Source organism: Anser anser, assembly GCF_964211835.1.
Source record: "Anser anser genome assembly, chromosome: 1".
Classification (NCBI taxonomy): Eukaryota; Metazoa; Chordata; class Aves; order Anseriformes; family Anatidae; genus Anser; species Anser anser.
Genome location: NC_139720.1, coordinates 183,158,548 through 183,177,384, shown reverse-complemented (window position 1 = coordinate 183,177,384; position 18,837 = coordinate 183,158,548). Strand labels below are relative to the sequence as shown.

Sequence of the window (18,837 nt, the reverse complement as noted above, 5' to 3'; positions counted from 1 at the left end):
GCTGTACAGCTAGCTATTGAAAGAAAAAAAAAAAAAGAATTAGATCAACAAGAATTAAGAAACCAAAATTTCTCAACAAAACAAAGACAGATGGAAAGACTTCACTAGAGGTGAATGATACATTCAGAATTCCCATGTTAGTTACATTTTGCATCCGAAAAAAGTGTTTAACATCAAACATATACATAATGATTAAGCTGAGAAAAAGCTTATACTATTTCTAGAGTAGAACTGCCTCCCTTAGCAAGTATCTACAGTTCTCTGGTGAAAATAGGTAGGTACAATTTTAAAGTTAAACAGTCAGTTATGTTGCTGGCTTTCAAAGTTCTGCCTTGAGATTATCTGCCTAATGAAACTCTCCACGAACACTTCTAAATTTCCAACACAAATATACCATCTGTTCATAAACACAGATGCTTGCTATTTACAGTATGTAACTTACTTTAAATGAAGAGATACCCAATAAAATTCAAGGGATAATACCAGCATAATGACTTCAGCACCAAGTTCTAGAGATGTTATTTGATTGAAGAGCTGCTCTTACAGCTTACTACACAGAAGGCGTCTCTAAAACTGTCTCTACCCCAGCCTTTTTACTGCTTTTACATGTTTGCTCCTCTCAGGCAGATGATGTTATACACTTGCCATGGGCTGAAATCTGTGATACTGTGCTGTCAGTACAAGAATACTGATGCAAATCAGAGTTTGCGTTTTCTGGAAAATGCATTAACAAAGCACTATAAACTTGTCATACAGCTATGGGCACACAGTGCCATTAAGCTGTTCCCATGCTGAAGGTTGTCCTACTATAAAGTTGTGAACCTGGGAAAAAAAAGCATTCTGATTTTTTTTTTATATTTTATTTACTTTCCTGATATACTCTGCAAAGATTAAAGTTAGAAAAAAAACTATAGGTTAAAAGACTTTGAAACTGTGATTACTTAAGAATTCATCACCATTTATATCAAGTCATTTATAGCTGCTTAGCAAGACTAATTAGTCTCCCAAGCAATGAGGACAGTTTTATATTCCTACCTTACTTTAAAGGCTTTGCCACTCATCAAAAAATCCTCCAGGCTACAGTCAGTCCCCGTCACTTCTGCAGGTGGCAGAAGGCTGATGAAAGTTATTTGGATCATCTTTCAAGCTGGCAAGTTCGACGGTACGCTTCCCAGGATATTATCCAATGACCATTTAATGTAAAGTGAACAGACAGCCTAGAAGCAGGATTAGAATCAAGGCATCCCTTCTCCCATGATTATAGCTATAAACAGGCTTGCTCTTGTGCCATCTCTTAATCTTACAGGAGTGCAAAATACATGGAAATACCTATCCATAGTGTCACAGACAAAAGTAATTAAAGTACTCCAAACTAAGAGAACATGCTTCTAGACTTATCCAAGCTTGAATTTCCCCAGGTCTAAATAGAATAAAGTTCATTTTCCCAAACTACCTTGCAAATGCCTCTTAAATAAGAGAGCACTGACCTCCTTCATCACATGCACAATGATTTTTTGACTGATTTCATAACTTATTATACACTCAGTGCTAGCACCATTTATTGAGCAAAAATCAAAACATATCTATCAAATTGGACATCAATGAGAATTAACCGAGATCAACTCAGATATGACAGCTAATGACCACTTCTGGACATATAATAATATTTGGTCTCAGATTCATTGATTGATGTCCTCACGGGTGCTCAACAATTTGATTCATATAAAACAAGTTCCTACAGGCACGGAGCGCTCAGGATGGTAGCGCAGACTTCAGTGCTTTACCTGGGACATGGGTAAGTTCCATGTCTGGATCCAAGCGTTTGATTTATTCTGGAGATGAAGCACTGCTGCTCATTGATAAGCCCTGACAGGAGGTACCAGGTAGTGTTATTCCTGACACCCTCTACAACAATAATAAAAGTACTACCTGTCAGGCTGTGTAATCCATCTAGAAAGAGAAGTAAATCAATGCTTTCCTGACAATACAATATTAGTTTTCTCTGCAACGCCTCTGAACTAGCCTTGAAGACTACAGACAAACCCAACACCAGTGTGGGCCCATGCTACACGTACCATTAAAAACCTTCTCCCCACCAGTGGTCAAGAGGCAGCAATCTGTACAAGTCAGTGTGCATAACCTTGTCAGTCAGTCAGGTGTGGTGTGCCCACCACTTGCAGGTGTTTTTTTCTTTTGCTATGAGGACAAATAAGAACAGACAGAAATTTGAAAAAGAAGTATTGTGTAGCAGAGGAAGGAGATGTCATAAAAGAAACAAAAGGTTAGCGTCAAAATAAGCAGAAATGCTCAACAAGCATATCTCAGATCCAAAAGCAATTATATCACATTTGATGTAAAGGTATCAAATCAGAGCTTTTAAATCAGCAGAACCAGCTAGATGGCATTCACAACTTCTGGAAGAAGAGAGATATCTAACTAGATCTTTGAAACATGCTTCCAGATAACTCTAGTCTTGGGAAAGTCTCAGAGGTCTGGAAGAAAACCAGAAGCCTTCCATTAAATACTCTACTGTAAGAGGGCAAATGGGACAATATACTCAGGTTAGCCAACAGTGATCCAAGACCAAACAAGTTCACAGTCAAGACTGGATGTTATTTGTAAAGAATTAAAAGATAAGTATGATTGATGAAATAAATCTTATCCAATTAACTTGATGAGAATCTTCTGGTGAAGTGTGGCTGACAAAGGGACTGATAAGAGCACTGCTATAACAATCAGACCTTTTCTGGCATTTATGCATTTTTCTTGAACAAAATCAGTACATGGATTAAAACTGGAATGACAGCCCTCGAATATTATTGGTAAATGCAGAATTACAGAGCGGGTGAGTTTCAGATAGGAAGGGAAGGTATTCGTTCTTGGCTTGTCATTGTAGAATGTGTCTTTAAGTCAGCTCTTAGGAAAGAGTCAGAAGGAAGTCTGGAAATAACAAACCGTAACAGTGATAAGAGACTAAGTCATTTTACTACACTAAAATGGCATGAATACATGAAAAAGCTAGACACAACAAAAGGTTTTAATACATAAAGGTAAAGCTATTCTTTCTAAAAAAAATAACTCAATCCTGTGAAGGGTCGATTCTAAGAAGGACAGGATAATTAAAAGTAAGCAGCTAGAAAAACAAAAGCTCCCCAAAAGGCTATTAACATGAGTTATATCAACAGGTTAACCTCATTTAGCAATGAGGTCTCGAAGAAGACACAAGCAAAGCAGCCTGCATTCAGACAACAAGGGAAGGCTGCATCCGACAGTCTGCAGAGCCACTACAAACAGTTCACTGGTCTAGTCAAGGTTTCCTGCACCACTAACGAATAGTAGGGAAGGGGTAAAATAATGAAGTGAGATAAGTCTAAGGACTTAAGGCCAACTAACTGCACCAAGGACTTAAGGCCAACTAACTGCACCAAGGACTTAAGGCCAACTAACTGCACCATTCTTGAGGGCATATTAAAAAGAGACCAGACCAGGAAGGTGACACCTTAGATGAACAGGTAGGTAATACCGATGCTACGCATAGAAAAAGCTGAGGCAATTTTCTGTCAGCAGTGCATTAAAGGCACAGCTATTTAGAAATCTATACTGACTCATGCACAGCAACAACTGCTGCATGAATAGCTATCTCCTTTTTTGTCTTGGTACTGAATATACTGAATTAGTAGTACACATTCAAAGTGTAACACAGGATTGCTAATTCAGCTGACACTGTTCTTGCAAAATCCGTGCTGAGGCTGTTCTAGGATTCAAGGAAGATGCAAGGTCTGAGTTTTCAACCAAGCTGGGTAGGTTAATGCTTTGTACAAGACTTCAACAGCAAACTGTTCCCTGCTACCCCAAATTGAACTATTAGCATTTTCCCTGTCTTACAAATTTGAAGACTGTGAAGGAGATTTTTCTGAAGGCTACCAGAGCTGAAACAATGGAAGGCATCTATACTTACTGTATATGACTTGTTTAGAGGCTCTGGGGTGATACCTGAGGAACCATTATGGAACCGATTGCACTAACAAGCCAAAATAACATTAAGGCTCAAAGACTTAAGTTCCACTCAGTAGTTCAGTAGGCAAAGTATGCCTTCCTGAACTGTAATCACAATTTAACTCAGTCCTTAGATACCTTCAGATTTGGTCCATTAATGTTTCTGTGGCATTACTTTTATGTTCTGAAGATGAACACAACTCTGCTTATTACTCACTCATTCATTAATGGTTAAGGAATATTGCAAGGTTGAAATCACCAGGCAGCGCGTTTCCTCTGCTCTTGAAAAAGATCAGCATTTCCATCTCCAAGAGTCTAGCGGCTGATCTTAACAACAGCCTCTGAAAGCACATCAGCATTCAATCAGCTGGATCACCAAGGTAAAAGAACATGAGTCAGCAGCACGCATCCTCACGGCACGCCGGGCTGCAATAGCAGAAGCACTGCTGGTGGGCTGAGCGAGGTAGGTGATGGTTCCCAACCACTCAGCACTTACAAGGTGGCATTTGGAATACCATGTCCAGCTGTGCTTTTCCCAATTACCTCCTCGGTAGAAAAAGCACATGACAGACCAGGAGAAGTGACAAGAACTAGAGAAGACAAGGGGTCAACTACCTGCTGGATTCCACTACCTGAAGGGTGGTTACTCAAAGCCCAAATCAAGCTCTTCCTGGGGGTGCATGACAGAAGTCAAAGAAGTGATGGAGAACTGCAGCACTGGAAATTGTATCTGGCCGTAAGGTAAAAGGCACAGTCAGAGGGAGACCTGTGTAGTGCTGGCACAGGTTGTCCTGAGATGGAGCAAAATATTAATCTTGCAGATCTATATAATCTGTATATATCTATAATCTATATCTGTCTGTATATAATCTATCTGTATATATCTATAATCTACACATAGATCTATATAATATTCATCTTGCAGATGAAATAGGGTGTACACATCCCAGGGGGTGCACAAGAAAGTAGTTTTTGTACCATTAATAAAAAGATATTTAAATAGTGTTTTTTCATCTTTATCTCATTCTAATTGTTTTTATAATATACATATTAGTACAGCAGTACACGTATATAATTTATGAATAACTAGAACACCCATTCAGGGTGCATGTTCAAAAAAATCTTGACAGGGGTGCAGTCAAGAAGCTTAGAGACCATTGCTGTAGCAAGTCAAAACCTGACCACACAAGGTCCTGATGAGAAGCTGAAGTACACAGTCTCCAAAGGCCCTTTCTAGAGTCCTATTTTTCTATAAACACCAAAGTATAAGTCAATCAAAGTATGGCATGCAATGCTGAAGTTACATGGTTTTCGATAGATCAGAACCAAAGAGCCACCCTCCAGTGGTTTCTCTGGTGCCTACTGATGGGGAAATTTGCGTTGCTGCAATTTTCCTCTTTTGTGATTACAGAGTTGTTCTTCTCTACCTACCTGCTTGCTGCCACAACAATCACAGCAACTTTATGCTCTTTGACATCCTAATTCTGTCAAATCTACTGACCAACAGATACAGTTATTATTGCAGAGGACTGCACACAAGGGCCATGATCCTACAGGGCATGAGGACAGAAGGTGAGCAGGGAAAAGACTGAAGTGCCTAACACAGAAAGGTGCAGCAGAAGGAACAGGCTCGATGAAATCAACACTAAACGTTTCCAAATCACATGCTGATTTTAAATAAGAATTGACAAAACCAGGGCCATTCCAAGACTTTGTTGTCGGAGCAGTTTCATACGTGCTTCAGCCTGTTTCACGTTACAGCTGCCAATTCGAGGTTGCCACGAGGTGTGTTTTCCCAGTGGGCTTCGGCAGAGCAGGTGTGCATTCCTTCCTCACCTGGGTTCTTCTGCAGCTACGCTCCCCCAGGAGCCACAGGCACGAAGAACTTCCAGTAAGGAGGAAAATCTGCTCTGCACAGGAGACAACGCTTGCTAGGCTTTGTCAGAGACCAAGGACTGAGCTTCCAGAACCATAAAGGCCATAAAAACTTCCCCCAGCCCCAGTGAAAGAAACGCGGCGATCTTGCCTTCTCCAACATGAAGACAGCAGGGCACTTTAAAAATAAATATCCTGGAAAAAGCTGAAGTAATAAAGCCCTGTTATTTAGGTTAGAGCCTCACATCCGAGTGACTGTTCTTTTAAAGAAGATGCAAGCTACTATTTAAACTCTTCCAGTGCTTTATGCATTTGGAAGTACTCACCATATCCATTCTTTAATGCCTACTGGGAGATATGTTCATTCTTTATCATTTCCTACAGTCCTTAAAAGATATCACCTGCCTGCCAGTTTGAAACTTGTAAGAATTGCTATCTTCCCAATCTTTCCAATCAGCAAACCATTTCAGAAGTCATCAGATAGGGTTAACAAATACAAGAGCCTAAGATGTACAAACATGCTAAATTGGGGGAAATTCTGAAAACAAAGTACACCAATACATCCCTGGGGTGAAGAGGAAAGAACAAAGCGTATGTGACAGATGTTAGTCATGCCACTTAATGCACTGCTGGATAAAGCTCAGATACGGGGATGTTGCTGGTATAGAAACATATTAGAATAAAATTACCCAATGATCCATAAAGTTGCACCTGAGCTATTAAAGTTATGAAACAAACTGAATAGTTTGTTTTTAAGAAACAGAAGCTAGCAGAATTGTTTTAATTTCTTCTGCCCGGTAGATTTGCAATATTTTCTAGTCACATGTCTCCAGACATGGCAATTGTGGTATACCAGGATATACTTTTTTTTTTCCCAGTTTTGAATTGATAATTTAATTAATACTCAATTTATTTAAAAATATGTACTTCGCTTCTCATTTTTTCCTGTTCTAGAAAAGCAATTTCTGGAAAAATTGATAAAACATTTTGTAACAGAACAGAGAGAGTTGTGGGGTTTTTTTGGTCAAATTATAGTGAAATTGTCAGAAGAAAAACATTTTGTGAAACATGTCTACCTCCTTTTAAGTGATGTGAAACTGAACGGCTATTCCCTTCAGTCTTGGTGTTTAAAATACTACAGCTGCAAACAGGCAGATACATAACAATTATAAAAAGTGTAGTTTTGTAAAGTGAATCAACAACGTCAAACTGACAATCACTGGAAACTGCAAATCAGAACAGTTGAAAATGAAAATACATTGCGAAGGGTTTTAATAAGCAATGGAATACCCCAAAGGAAAAAAAAGAATCTATGGGAATACTCCACCCATAGCTCACAAGTGGCGCCACAGATTCACTAAAGGCAATTCCCAAAGAAATGCCAGAAATCAAATACACATCTCTGTTCATACTGTTGTTGCTGGAAGGCAAACACAAAGTTGTACAATGAACACAATACAATTACGGTGAAAATACTGATTTGTGAGCAAATGCCAGTTGTACTTGAATAGCCAAAACAGCCACTGGCTCCAACTCCCTCCCAACAGTTACTGCCTGTTCTCATCAAAGCACGAATGACAAAGCCACGCAGAACAGGTATAAACCTTAGCGCTGCAGGAGTTAAATATATTATAATAAATCAACACCTACTTCAGGTTACCTTCATGCTCCAGGTTGTGAACTGCAATGATTTAGGAGCAGCTTCAGGTGCAGTTCATGCATTCATGTCATGTGTTCTATAACCTATATGAGAACGCACGGTAGATACTTGGAAACACTCCAGCTGTTCAAGTTTAATGCATTTCTATTTATGAGCTAGCGGTTTTTGAACCTGAGCCAAACAGGCTCAGCTCTTATTAGCAGCTAATGTAGAAAACTAAACTTTTGAAGGTGAGGACTACACAGAGAAGAACTAGACACTGATAAATCAGTCACCTGGAAAGGGACAAGATGTTCGTGGACACTTACCACTTCTCACCTAGTCTGGCACTTAGATTATGAAATGCTTGAGCGTGTTTATCAAGAGCAATGCAGTGAAGACTACCCAAAAGCACCACATTCTGGGTTTAAATGTTACAATTATTAGATTCTTATTAAACCATCCACAGCCTATATCTGGATGAACTACATATGACATGAAGTTACTGCAGGAGAATTCAGTACTTTCCAACAATTTGTCCCTCCTTTCTTGAAAGAAAAAAACTGAAACTGGTTGTGTAACTTCTGGGAAGTGATAACTACAGCTGTATCACAAAACAGGGAATTAAGCTGTTCCCTATACTCAGAGCTAATTTGACAGCATGCATTTTAAATCAACGAGTGAATTGCCAGCACCAGAGGGCCGACTTGTCCCTAGTCTTTACCAGATTCCCTGTTGCACCTCGCTTGTGAGCTGGAGCATGGCCTCCTCTGTCTTGCAGGATCAGCTGCCTTTCAGATATTCTTGGGAAGGATTCTCAAAAAGAAACGAGATTGTAAGTTGTGCAGAAAATATACTACACAGTTCAAAGAAATCGAATGTAGTTCAACTTTATTTATGGTACACTGGTCTAAACTACGTGGCTGTTTTATTACTTTTACACTACTCTTCTCAAAAACTTCTTTGAACTCTCTTAGTTTTACTTCTAAACCAGCTAAATTAGGTTCTCCTAAGATTCTGCCAGGACTGGATTTCCTTCGGTTTATTTTCTGAAGATCATACGGGTTCAAAAACATCTTGGCCTTTCCCAGTTAAACAGAAATGAAGGCAAAAGTAATGGTTAAGTACATGCTTATTTTTTAAGAAAACAAGCGCGTTCGATGCCAAGAACCAACCTACTTCCTCATTTGTTATCGACTCCCTTTTTCTGGTAGCCATGAGCAGCGAGGCCAAGTTTTTAAGTAAGTTTTCATATAGTTCTTTTAAGGCAAACTAAAATCATGCATTTCCTTTTATTAAGGTGAGGTGACTGGTCAGCGAGACAAATTTATTGCAGAGACAGCTGCCAGTCTCGGAGCTACAACGAGGGCACAATTCAAGAACAACAAGCAGCAGTTTTTAAAGAACTCTTACGAAACAGCTTTTTCCTGCTTGTTCTGAAAAAATGAAAACTATGCTATCCAAACACAAGATGACATAGGATCAGAGGCCACAACTCTAATAATTTAAAATAACCATGCACTGATTTTTTTTGGAAAACCTGCAGGTCTCTGCTTCCGTAAGGAACAGGATAATAACACAGAGCATGACAAGCCAAGACAGGCATGTGGAAACTACTTCTCAAGAGTAAGAATACACCAAAAAAAGGTGTTGAGCCTTGACAAGCACATCTGAAAGATGTTCTTTTATGAGGACAAACTGCTCTAAGTCAGTTCTGCTCAATAACACTAGCAACTCCCACTTGCACCACTACAAGCAACTGGCCAAGAGTACAGCGAATTAAAGCTATCCTCCAGTTTGTTACTCTTCAAAAAGTTGCTCCATTTTAAGGTAGACCAGTTGCCTGATCCATTTCACTACACATACATGCAAATGACTGCCAAGCACAGGAATAAGCGGGCAGAGAGGAAGTGCTTCTTGCAGCATCAATGTGTAGCACTTGTGAAGCTACTGACTATGATATGAGAAAGTCCATGGGCAGCCACCCCGGCAGGTGCTTCACTTCCCCAGTATTAAACTCAGCCAGAACAGTGCTGAGACAGCTACTTGGATGCCACAAAACTAAAGCAGGGCGCTCCAGCTGAATGTGACTCTTGACAATTAAACATGCAATTCACGAAAAGTTCTCCAATGGAGGAGTCTCCACAACTACAGAAGGGGAAGACCATCAAAACAGGAGCATGTGCTGGTGCTTGTTTCTCAGATGATGCCAGCACTCCCTGCTCCCAAGCTCCACCTCACCCTCCGAGGAAAGTTTAGCCCCCCAAAACCCCATGGGACCAACCAGTTTGATTGCCCAACCAGTCAGAGGACAAAACTGTCCTCGGCTTCCTACTGTACACGTGGAGTTGCAACACAGAATGGCTGACAATCCATTAACAAAAATAAACCCACAAAACTAGACATTATTCCGGCCGCATCTAGGACTAAACACTGTCAGCTGTCACTACCCACTTCTGCAGCTTCTTTCAGTCCTCATTTCTCAGGACTTTGTTTCCATGTCTTCACACTAGACTAAGCGGGTGGAGAGAGAGTGCTCTGAAAGCATGGTCTTCTCTGTTTACTTTTTAATAGATTCTACAGGATTGGGTAACTCTTGTAGCTTATATTTACTGCTAGTGCAGGAAGTCCCCAAACAGTCTACAGATAGACGTACTAAAATATTCGTGAATTGTTAGCACCCCAGCCGTCATCTCTCATTGCCAAGACATTGCAAGTCACCTGGTTTTGCTTTGGGTTGCCTTATGCTGGTACAGACATTCAATTTTTGCTTACAGATTAGTTTTCAGCTACAGGCAAACTTTTTGCACATGCATTACAACTTGATTCACTGCCACCATCTACAAGGTGCCTGCCTGCCCCAAAACAAAGCTCATCTCCTGATGTTTTTGTGGCTTATGTCTCAGTTTCCTTCTGTCAGATCACCTAGAGGATGCAGTTTCTCCAGTTAAAAGAACAACAAACACTGAACAACAAAACATTACAGCCTGCAAGCTGGAGAAGAGGGATTTATTTTGTAATCAGTGGAGTAAGATACAGTACTGAGTATACTACATCAACTAGAGGAAAATAGGAGCTTGGCAGTAGCCCATGCTTGTAGGATCTTATACTAAGTACAGCTTGGGCTTTAATTACCACAGACACTGGATTTGCACTTTGGGAAAACTCGACAGCATTTACACAGAAGTATTTACATACGTAAAAGATAAATTTGTTTGTTTTACTTTACAGTAGATGTAAAAGAAGTTCTGGATCTGTGAAGTTCATTTTCCTCTGGAGTTATTCAGGATCAAACAGCATTAAGAATTGAGCTTCACAGTTCTAAATGCAACCAATGGATAAAAATCAAAGCGCATTCAAAAAGAACTATCATGCAGAAGGTAAAGTTAGCATTCTTGTGCCACGTACTCCTTTTCCCCCAGTTACTGAATCAAGTTACTATTCACAGCATAAATCCTTCTGGACCTTGTCACTTGCCCCGCAGACAGCCTTTCCCAGACTTCGATACATAGTTATTTGCAATCATGGAGTGTATCAGCTCAGTTTTGTGATTTTTCACAGCTGTGAAACAGTTGGGGTTTTTTTTGACACTATATTATAGAAGCCCATATGCTGCCAGGAAGTAGAAGGACTTGTTTTAGTGTTTCTGGAAAGCAGAAGAGATTTATCACATCTTAGAAAGTGCCTGTCTTCTCTCTTCCTAAAGGCCTGTAAGAATGATGTTTACTGGTTAAACTGGGATTGAAAACTTGAAGATGTTTTGACAGTTCTTTGTGCCCAAAGTAATTAAGTAATCAAGTTGAATATTTTTCCATTACCTATAAACGATGGTTTGCAACTCTTTAATTTTGTCCTAAATGCTTCAGAGCAGTTCTGGAAGCAAAGCTGAGCTGGGGCAGGGTAAAAATATTAACATATCCTGCACTCCTGTTTAACTACTGCCCCAGCTCCTCCTGGGACTGTGCTTGGCACAGAAGATACCAAACTGAAAGACAGAGTACCAATGTTAACTTTGGTGATGTTCTGACTGTGGAACAGTACAATTATAGGGCCCAGGCGCCCCATAAAGACAAAAGTTTCTTGGGGACCACAAACATAAAAAGGGTGAAGTATGTCCATTCTGACTCCATTTGAGAGGCACTGTGAAGACACTGCCAAGGAATGTGCCATTAAAATTTTAGTAGAGGGTTTGGAAAGCACATGGATATTCCATCCCTGAAGTTCTGTAACAGTAAACAGAAAAACATTCTATACCAATATATCCGTGAAAAGTAATAACACAATCCTTTACACAGTCATCCAGCATGAAAACACTAGCTACAAATAATATTTCATTATTGACAAAATGTCATAGCAAATTCTACTTCCATTTACATTTTGTTAAAGCCATCTATGACAGCTTATCAAAAAAGTCTTCAGCTTTTCACTGGTTACAGGCTCAGGAGTACACGAAGGAAGCACAGCTGGAACAGGACCAGATCTTGGGGGCGTGGGTCAGACTTCAAAAATATTTGTCCAACCTGAAACTAAATGTAGATTGACTGGAACAATTAAAGATGACAACCTGCCAGAAACATGTGGCGCTATTAGGTGTTACAGGCACTTTCTAAGCATCCTTCTACCCTGTCAGCCCTACAAAATACAGCCCCCCAGGATGACAATCCAAAATACTACCGAACATAAACAAAACCAGGAAACTTTACAGATAGACAAGGAAAATGTTAATAGTGTTTCTGTACTGACATCCAGTGAACACGGGCATTAAGGAAGCCCAAAGTTTACTGTGTAATGGCAAAACACAAGCAAAAATGCTCATCTCTGCAGCTCAGGAAACATTGGCCCCACAAGCAAAACAAACATTGTTTGTGTTTACTGTACAGAAAAAGCAGCAGTGTACGCATTCCAAACTATTATCACTTCCCTGAGATACAAGCACTATCTTTTAGCTAAGCTAAGGAGTTGACAGTCTGAGTCAAATCTATTTTTACTAGATATGGTCTTATAGGAAAAGCAAAGGCTCAATTCAGCTCCTGCACCACAAACTGCATGAGTTGAATCTTGCTACAAATTGCCTGGGAATTTCCCCAAGTCAATAGTCTTAAAGAAATGGATGATAAAATATAGAGGTGTTATTGACAGATATAACTGAGAAAATCCGATTTGTATTTTAGATCACGGAAATACACCAATGAAACATGACACTTTACCTGTAGACATTTTAGCTGAGATTGAACTAGAAATCTCATAACAATTAGAGGCTGGAGGTCAATAAAAGGTACAGAGATGCTGGAGGGAAGATGAGAATTCCTCAGGTTCCGCAAGGCACCACCACCAAACATCACTGGCTGCAGACAACGCTGCCTAGGAAGCAGGCCTGCAGCATCACAAAAACTGTCCTCTCCAGTACCCGTCTGCTGGGGAATGAGCAGGCTTTGCCAGTTGCACCCACCCACAGTGGGGTGGGGGAATGGGGTTAGATTATAGGATTCACCACTTTGACAGAGGTATCAATAGACAAGCACAACACCAGCACCTCATACCTCCAAGCACTCAATACTTCTCAAGACCAACAGATCTACAATAGCACGCACTATTTCAGAACTGACCTGCCAGCAAGTTAAATGAGCTAGCTGCCTAAGAGCATTTAGATGGTATAACCATTTAGGAAAAAGTATCGACCGAGCTGAAAAATTGTACCTCTCCTGAAGTCAGGCCTGAAGGGTTTTACTTCCCAATAAGTGCTAAGACAGAACACTGAAGCAGCACGTTCGGTGAAGTAGTTAAAGTTGCAATAACAATTAGGAAGGATCTCCATTAGGTATCCTGAGCCAGAACAATCATCATCATAACACTGAGTTAGCTGATGTAGGTCCAAATTCAAGCTAAATTAAATGGCCACAAGGCAAAGAATAACAAACAAAAGCATCAAGATCCACAGAACTCACAGCCCAAAGCAAATGAGTTATTAGTCTGAATCATAACTCAAGTTTCTGCAGCTCCATTACATTATTACCTATAAAAATAAAAAGCCTTTGAGTTAAGTCCACAAAGTAGTGGAAATTCCAAGTCTGAAAATGGTAGAAAAGCCACTAAGACTAAAATCTGGTAACTTCAGCGTTGTACGTAATGACCTGAGCCTCAAGCAACTCTTACACCTAGAGTTTGTCATACAGCAAAAAAGCCTCAGGTCTTCACCCGCTTTGAAAAACCTGAGGCACTCAGCCGATTCCGGTTAATATTATCACCTAGAGTAGTCAGTCCAGGAGCCTGCTCGAAGCAGAACGCTCTCATCCTGACCAAGTGACCTGAGCAACCCACTGCTGAGTGCTGGCCTTTCTGAGGACAGAACTGTCTCTCTCAACTGAGGCTTCATCAGCCAAAATCGGCACCTGATGGTCCTCACGTAACCGATTCTTTCCAAACTCGATTTGCACCGTTCCCACTCCCCCAACACTCAGTAGGAACGCCAGCTATTAAGAACCCTCTCCAATTCGCAACCTTGAGCACCATACATACTCAGCTAGCTCCAGCGTGCCCAGCCTTCTCCCCACCTGAAAGCTCACTACTTCTCCATTCGTCACGTGGTCGAACTTCACAATCGTTTAAGTCTATTTCCTTAAAAAGAAACGCGGAAAAACAAATTTCGTTGATTACAGTTTGTGAATTTTGAGGACTGCTGAGTGGCTGTGATTCACGCTACTTCACGACACGGAATATAAACGCACCCATGCATGCAGATTCACATCACGGCTACAGACACACTTCTGTACACCCAGGCTGCACTAAGCCAAAGTTGCCCATTGCCATAACAACAAAACAGCTTCTTTCCAGCTGAAAGCTTAGAAGCTGCAGGTTCCGGTGCTGCTGAGACCAAAGCTACCAAACGCTCCACGGCAAGAAATTCACGAGCCTTCGTGACTATTTATGAAACGTAGGGCCAGCTACGTATTCAATTAAATAGAGTTAAATTGTGAAAGGAAAGGTGGTTTTGCAGGAATTACTTGGTGACGTGAGATGCTCGGGACTAACACCTGCTGTTCCAGGCAGCTAACAAATCGCCTAATAAAAATAATTTGACAAAGTTACGCAGTTTCCTAAGGCTCCCCACAGGATGCCCCCCGCAGCAGGACCGGCTCCCCCACCCCCCCCCTTTGTTTTTCCCCGTTTCTCCCCTCGGCTCCGCGCAGCCCGAGCCCGCCGCAAAGTTTCGATTTTGCTTTCGCTCCCCAGCTGCCGGGAAGCGACGCAAAGTTTCCGCGGGGCTTCGCACCAACCTCGGGGAGGGAGCCGGGGGCGGGGGGGGGGGTGCAGGGAGCCGTCCCGGCGAGGGCAACGCGCACATTTCGGGGGCAGAAAAAGGCACGCCCGGCACCCCCAGCACGGCGCTCCCAGGAGCCGCCGCCGCCTCCCTCCCCGCCTGCCCCCGGTCCCCCCCCGGGGGAAGGGGAGGGGGAAGAAGGCAGGCGGAAAGTTTCGCCCCCGAGGGGCGCAGCCACTCACCGCCATGGCCCCGCCGGCTGCCCCGGCTAACGGCTCGCTGTCCGCCGGCGGCGGAGGGCAGCTCCCGATGGCGCAGCTCGGGCAGGGGCGGCGCCGCTCAGCCGGTTGGCTTCCCCCACCCCTTCGCCCGCCCACTCCGGGGTACCTGCGGCTCGCCCGCAGCCGCCCTTGCCCGCCGTCCCCGCACCTGTCAGCGCCTCCCGCCGCCGCCGCCGGTGCCGCCGCCGGGGGTGGTGCCGCCGCCGCCGCCGCCCCGCGGGCTCAGCGCTCGCCGCCTCCTCGCCCGGCGGAGCGCGGCCGCCATCTTGGTGGAGGGCGGGGAGGGGCCGCGAGGGGGCACTTGGCTCCGGCGCGCATTGCGCCTGCGCGGGGGTGGCGGGGCCGCTAGGGTGGGGACGGGGAGGGGCGGGGCCGTTGTAGGGGCGGGGCCTGAGGGTGGAGGTGTGGGGCGGGGGTGGGGTCTGGGGTCAGCCCTGAGCTGGGCCCGCATTCACACAGCCGTTAAGGTTGGGAAAGACCTCCAAGATCATCTGGTCCAACCATCCCCCTACCACCACTGTCACCCGCTAAACCACATCCCCAAGCACCACGTCCAACCCTTCCGTGAACACCCCCAGGGACGGTGACTCCACCACCTCCCTGGGCAACCCGTCCCAGTGCCTGACTGCTCTTTCTGAGAAGAAATGTCTCCTCATTTCCAACCTGAACCTCCCCTGGTGCAACTTGAGGCCATTCCCTCTAGTCCTGTCACTAGTTATTCAGGTTCAGTCTCAGCCTTTCCTTCTTGGGGGGGAGGAGGAAAGGACAGGTATCTCTGCCCAAATACACCCCATATCCACCATCCCCTCTGCCAGGAAAAAACACATTTTTTCCACTCACTTTGTAGGGAGGACCCACCTTCCCTCAACACCTGCAATGCTCAGCCAATGTCCTGAATGCTAATTCGTGATTATCTTTCGCTTAATGTTTGTCCTTTCAACCGTTATGGATCGAAATGATTTTCCTACAGTGTTGGGCTTAATGACCTTCTGCAGCAGTGGACTGAACAGAATGAGATGCTTTATAAAGTGGTTTTGTTAATTTGCCTTAAAGTTCTCTGTTATTAAGTTAATAAGTTGTTATTTCTCTTGCATTTCATCAGTGCTGAAATTTTATAGCTTAATGGCTTTTATAGCTTAACAGCACACAGAAGATAGCCCAAGGGTGCGCCAGCTGAAGTTTGCTGCTGTGAGCAAAATCCTGGTTGCTCGCTGCAGGCCCCTCTTCCAAAACCCATAATTTCACCTGTGAAACAGCAGCCGAGGCTGTGCCTCGTCGAATCTCCGAAACTAGAGAGACTCGGGCCTGATCAGCGTTTGGATGAGCTACCTCGTTAGGTGCTGCAGAAAGCGCTGCTGGTGATTCATCCGGTGGCATTCGTCTGTCTATGAGTCAGGGCTGAACAAATGCCACTGCACAGCGTTTGCGGGTAGCGTTGTCCAGCTGCACAGAACTGGAGATCTTTGCCAATTGTAGCTGCTGGGAGATCACTCCGTTTCCGATCTTACCCTGGTTTCAACGCAGGTTTCCCGAATTAGCCAGCGGTTTCGGTGGACCACTCGTAGGCAGGCACCAATCGTCTGGCATTGCTCATCAGTGGTGGGGGAGCCAGGAACAGCAGCATCGTGGTCCTGAGCATTACCGTACGCAGCCACAGGTCCTGGCTTCGTGCCACACGATTTTGAATGGGGGCAATGCATCACCAACTGCACGTGCACCACTGCCTGAGCACCCTGGGACAAAGCATCCCTCACTTCTTCCCCTGGCTTCCCTGGGATGCTCCTGCCTCACCTCCCTTGCAGGTGAAATTAAGTAATCTGTGCAATTTTTCGGGTGTATGGAGGAAAGGGAATTTACAGCAGGTAAAGGGAAAAGCTGAGAGTGTTTTGGGCTCTTCTCTCTATCCAGACACTGGTCCAGATGGTGTGTAAGTTTGCATTGCATAACACAGTCTGCTTCCTTCCTTTTTAGGTCATGGATATTTAAATACCTGTATATAAAATTCCATTTTCTGCTGGAAGAACAATTAAAGTCACCTGAAAATCATTCCAAATAATATTAAAAGTAGGCGGAAGGAATGGGGGAACTAATATAGGGACCTCCTTATCTCTTTTTATGGACTTATGTGAATAAATGGATTTTTCTAAATCAAAACTAAATTAGATTGGAATTATTTACTAGTCTAAATTGCATATACAGATCTCAACTACTTCCAGATGATTGACCAAACTCCCTTGCTTTCATCCAATGCAGAACTTCCCAGAAGAAGCCATGGAGACCTAGTTTCTTTATAGTATAGTACCAGATAGACATCCAAGTGGTAGTGATGAACATTTCTGAAATTGATATTAAAACCCAGAAGAGGAGAGGGGAGAAGGCAAATCCATCAGAGAAACATTTTGCAATGTAATCCCTTAAGATATATTCTTGTTTTTATAGTAATGACCCCCTTCTGTGGCTGTCATTTCTTCAGTCAAACAACAGTACTATCTTTAGGGAATTCTGAAGAATTGGTGTAATCATTTCACATTTTCATAGCTGTGTTAACTCAGAAAAATAAGTAACAATTCATTGTTTGCGATCAGGATTGGGCAACTCATGCTAATTTTAAAATCTAAGTCACTTGAACCAGTTTTCCAATTCCCTCCATTATTGCAGGGAATGGGAAACACCTCAAATTCTGAAGTTAAAATATTGTGGCTGAGGATGGAGAGGTTACCATGTCTCCTCAACACAGCACCCCAGTCCCTAGTGGGAGACCTGTCTTTACACCTCAGGTGACCTGCAGTACCTATGCCAGGAACAAGAACGGGGACCGGCTTTGGTCATGGCAGCTCTGCTGTTGCCAAATGGAGATCCTCCAGCCTGCGAAGGTGGTAGTTGAAAAATGGAGATCAACAGGTTTACCATCCAAACTTCAGTTGAAAACTGTACTGAGAACATTTACCACTGTCTCATGGACCACGAAGATGGCAGTTTGGATTACAGACTGTGAAAAGCATGAGGTCAGTAGCTCTGCTGTCTTCTACCAGACAAGTAGCATGTATGTAATGCAGAACTAATAAAGAAGTACAGTCAGTGTTTATTTTCAAACATGGGTAACTAATACATGAATGTAGCTCCACCAAAATAAATGAACTGTAAGTTCTGAGCAGCTTTATGAGGAGAATGAAGTTTAATCTTGATGTGTTGGTTTAAAAAAAAAAAAGGCAGGAAATGTAATTATTACAACATTGAATTACCACTTTGTGTCTTTTCAGGTATCCTGTATCTTCACCTGAGCTGCATAATAGTCATCCTATTTGACCAGGTCTCTTCCAAAGAGGCTGCCGATCAGTATGAATTATTTGTTGGTCTCTGATTTGTCTGAAAGGAGTTGAACTGTAAAAATCCCTCTTTAACGTTGCAATGATGTATGGAAATAAAATATTGATGTTTAATGCTAGGCATGATTCATAAAATACATGTTTGTGGGGAAAGAAAAAAAAAAAAAAGGAGCCTGAGATTTAATTGATATGATCAGCTGGGTTTTTACATAATTTGGCAAACTAGTAGAATGAAAACACATTGAGCAATGGCATATAATAAAATGTTTATCATGTCTGTAACTGTTTTTCTGACTTTTATCAAAATAGGAAAAAGACACAAATCCACACATCTTTGGCTTCTTTACCTGCTTTTCATGACAAAGATGATTAAAACAATCATTCTCTGACAGGATTAAACCAGCTGAAATGTTAGAATTATGGTACCAAAATGAATGGGAGGATTAGATGGATAAAAATGCT

General features: G+C 42.6%; 1 protein-coding gene across 2 annotated transcripts in view; it reads right to left on the bottom strand.

Moving 5' to 3' along the window:
- The window catches only part of FNDC3A (fibronectin type III domain containing 3A), a 118,911-nt gene extending 103,562 nt beyond the window's left edge, over positions 1 to 15,349 (bottom strand). Inside the window, exon 1 of one of the 2 annotated variants that reach the window (XM_083821616.1) lies at positions 15,198 to 15,349. The gene's annotated coding sequence lies outside the window, so the exon portion shown is untranslated. Of the gene's footprint in view, positions 1 to 15,010; positions 15,146 to 15,197 lie in introns of those variants that run through there. The other variant, XM_083821617.1, reaches the window with a different exon arrangement.
- Between the last annotated feature and the right edge of the window lie 3,488 nt (positions 15,350 to 18,837).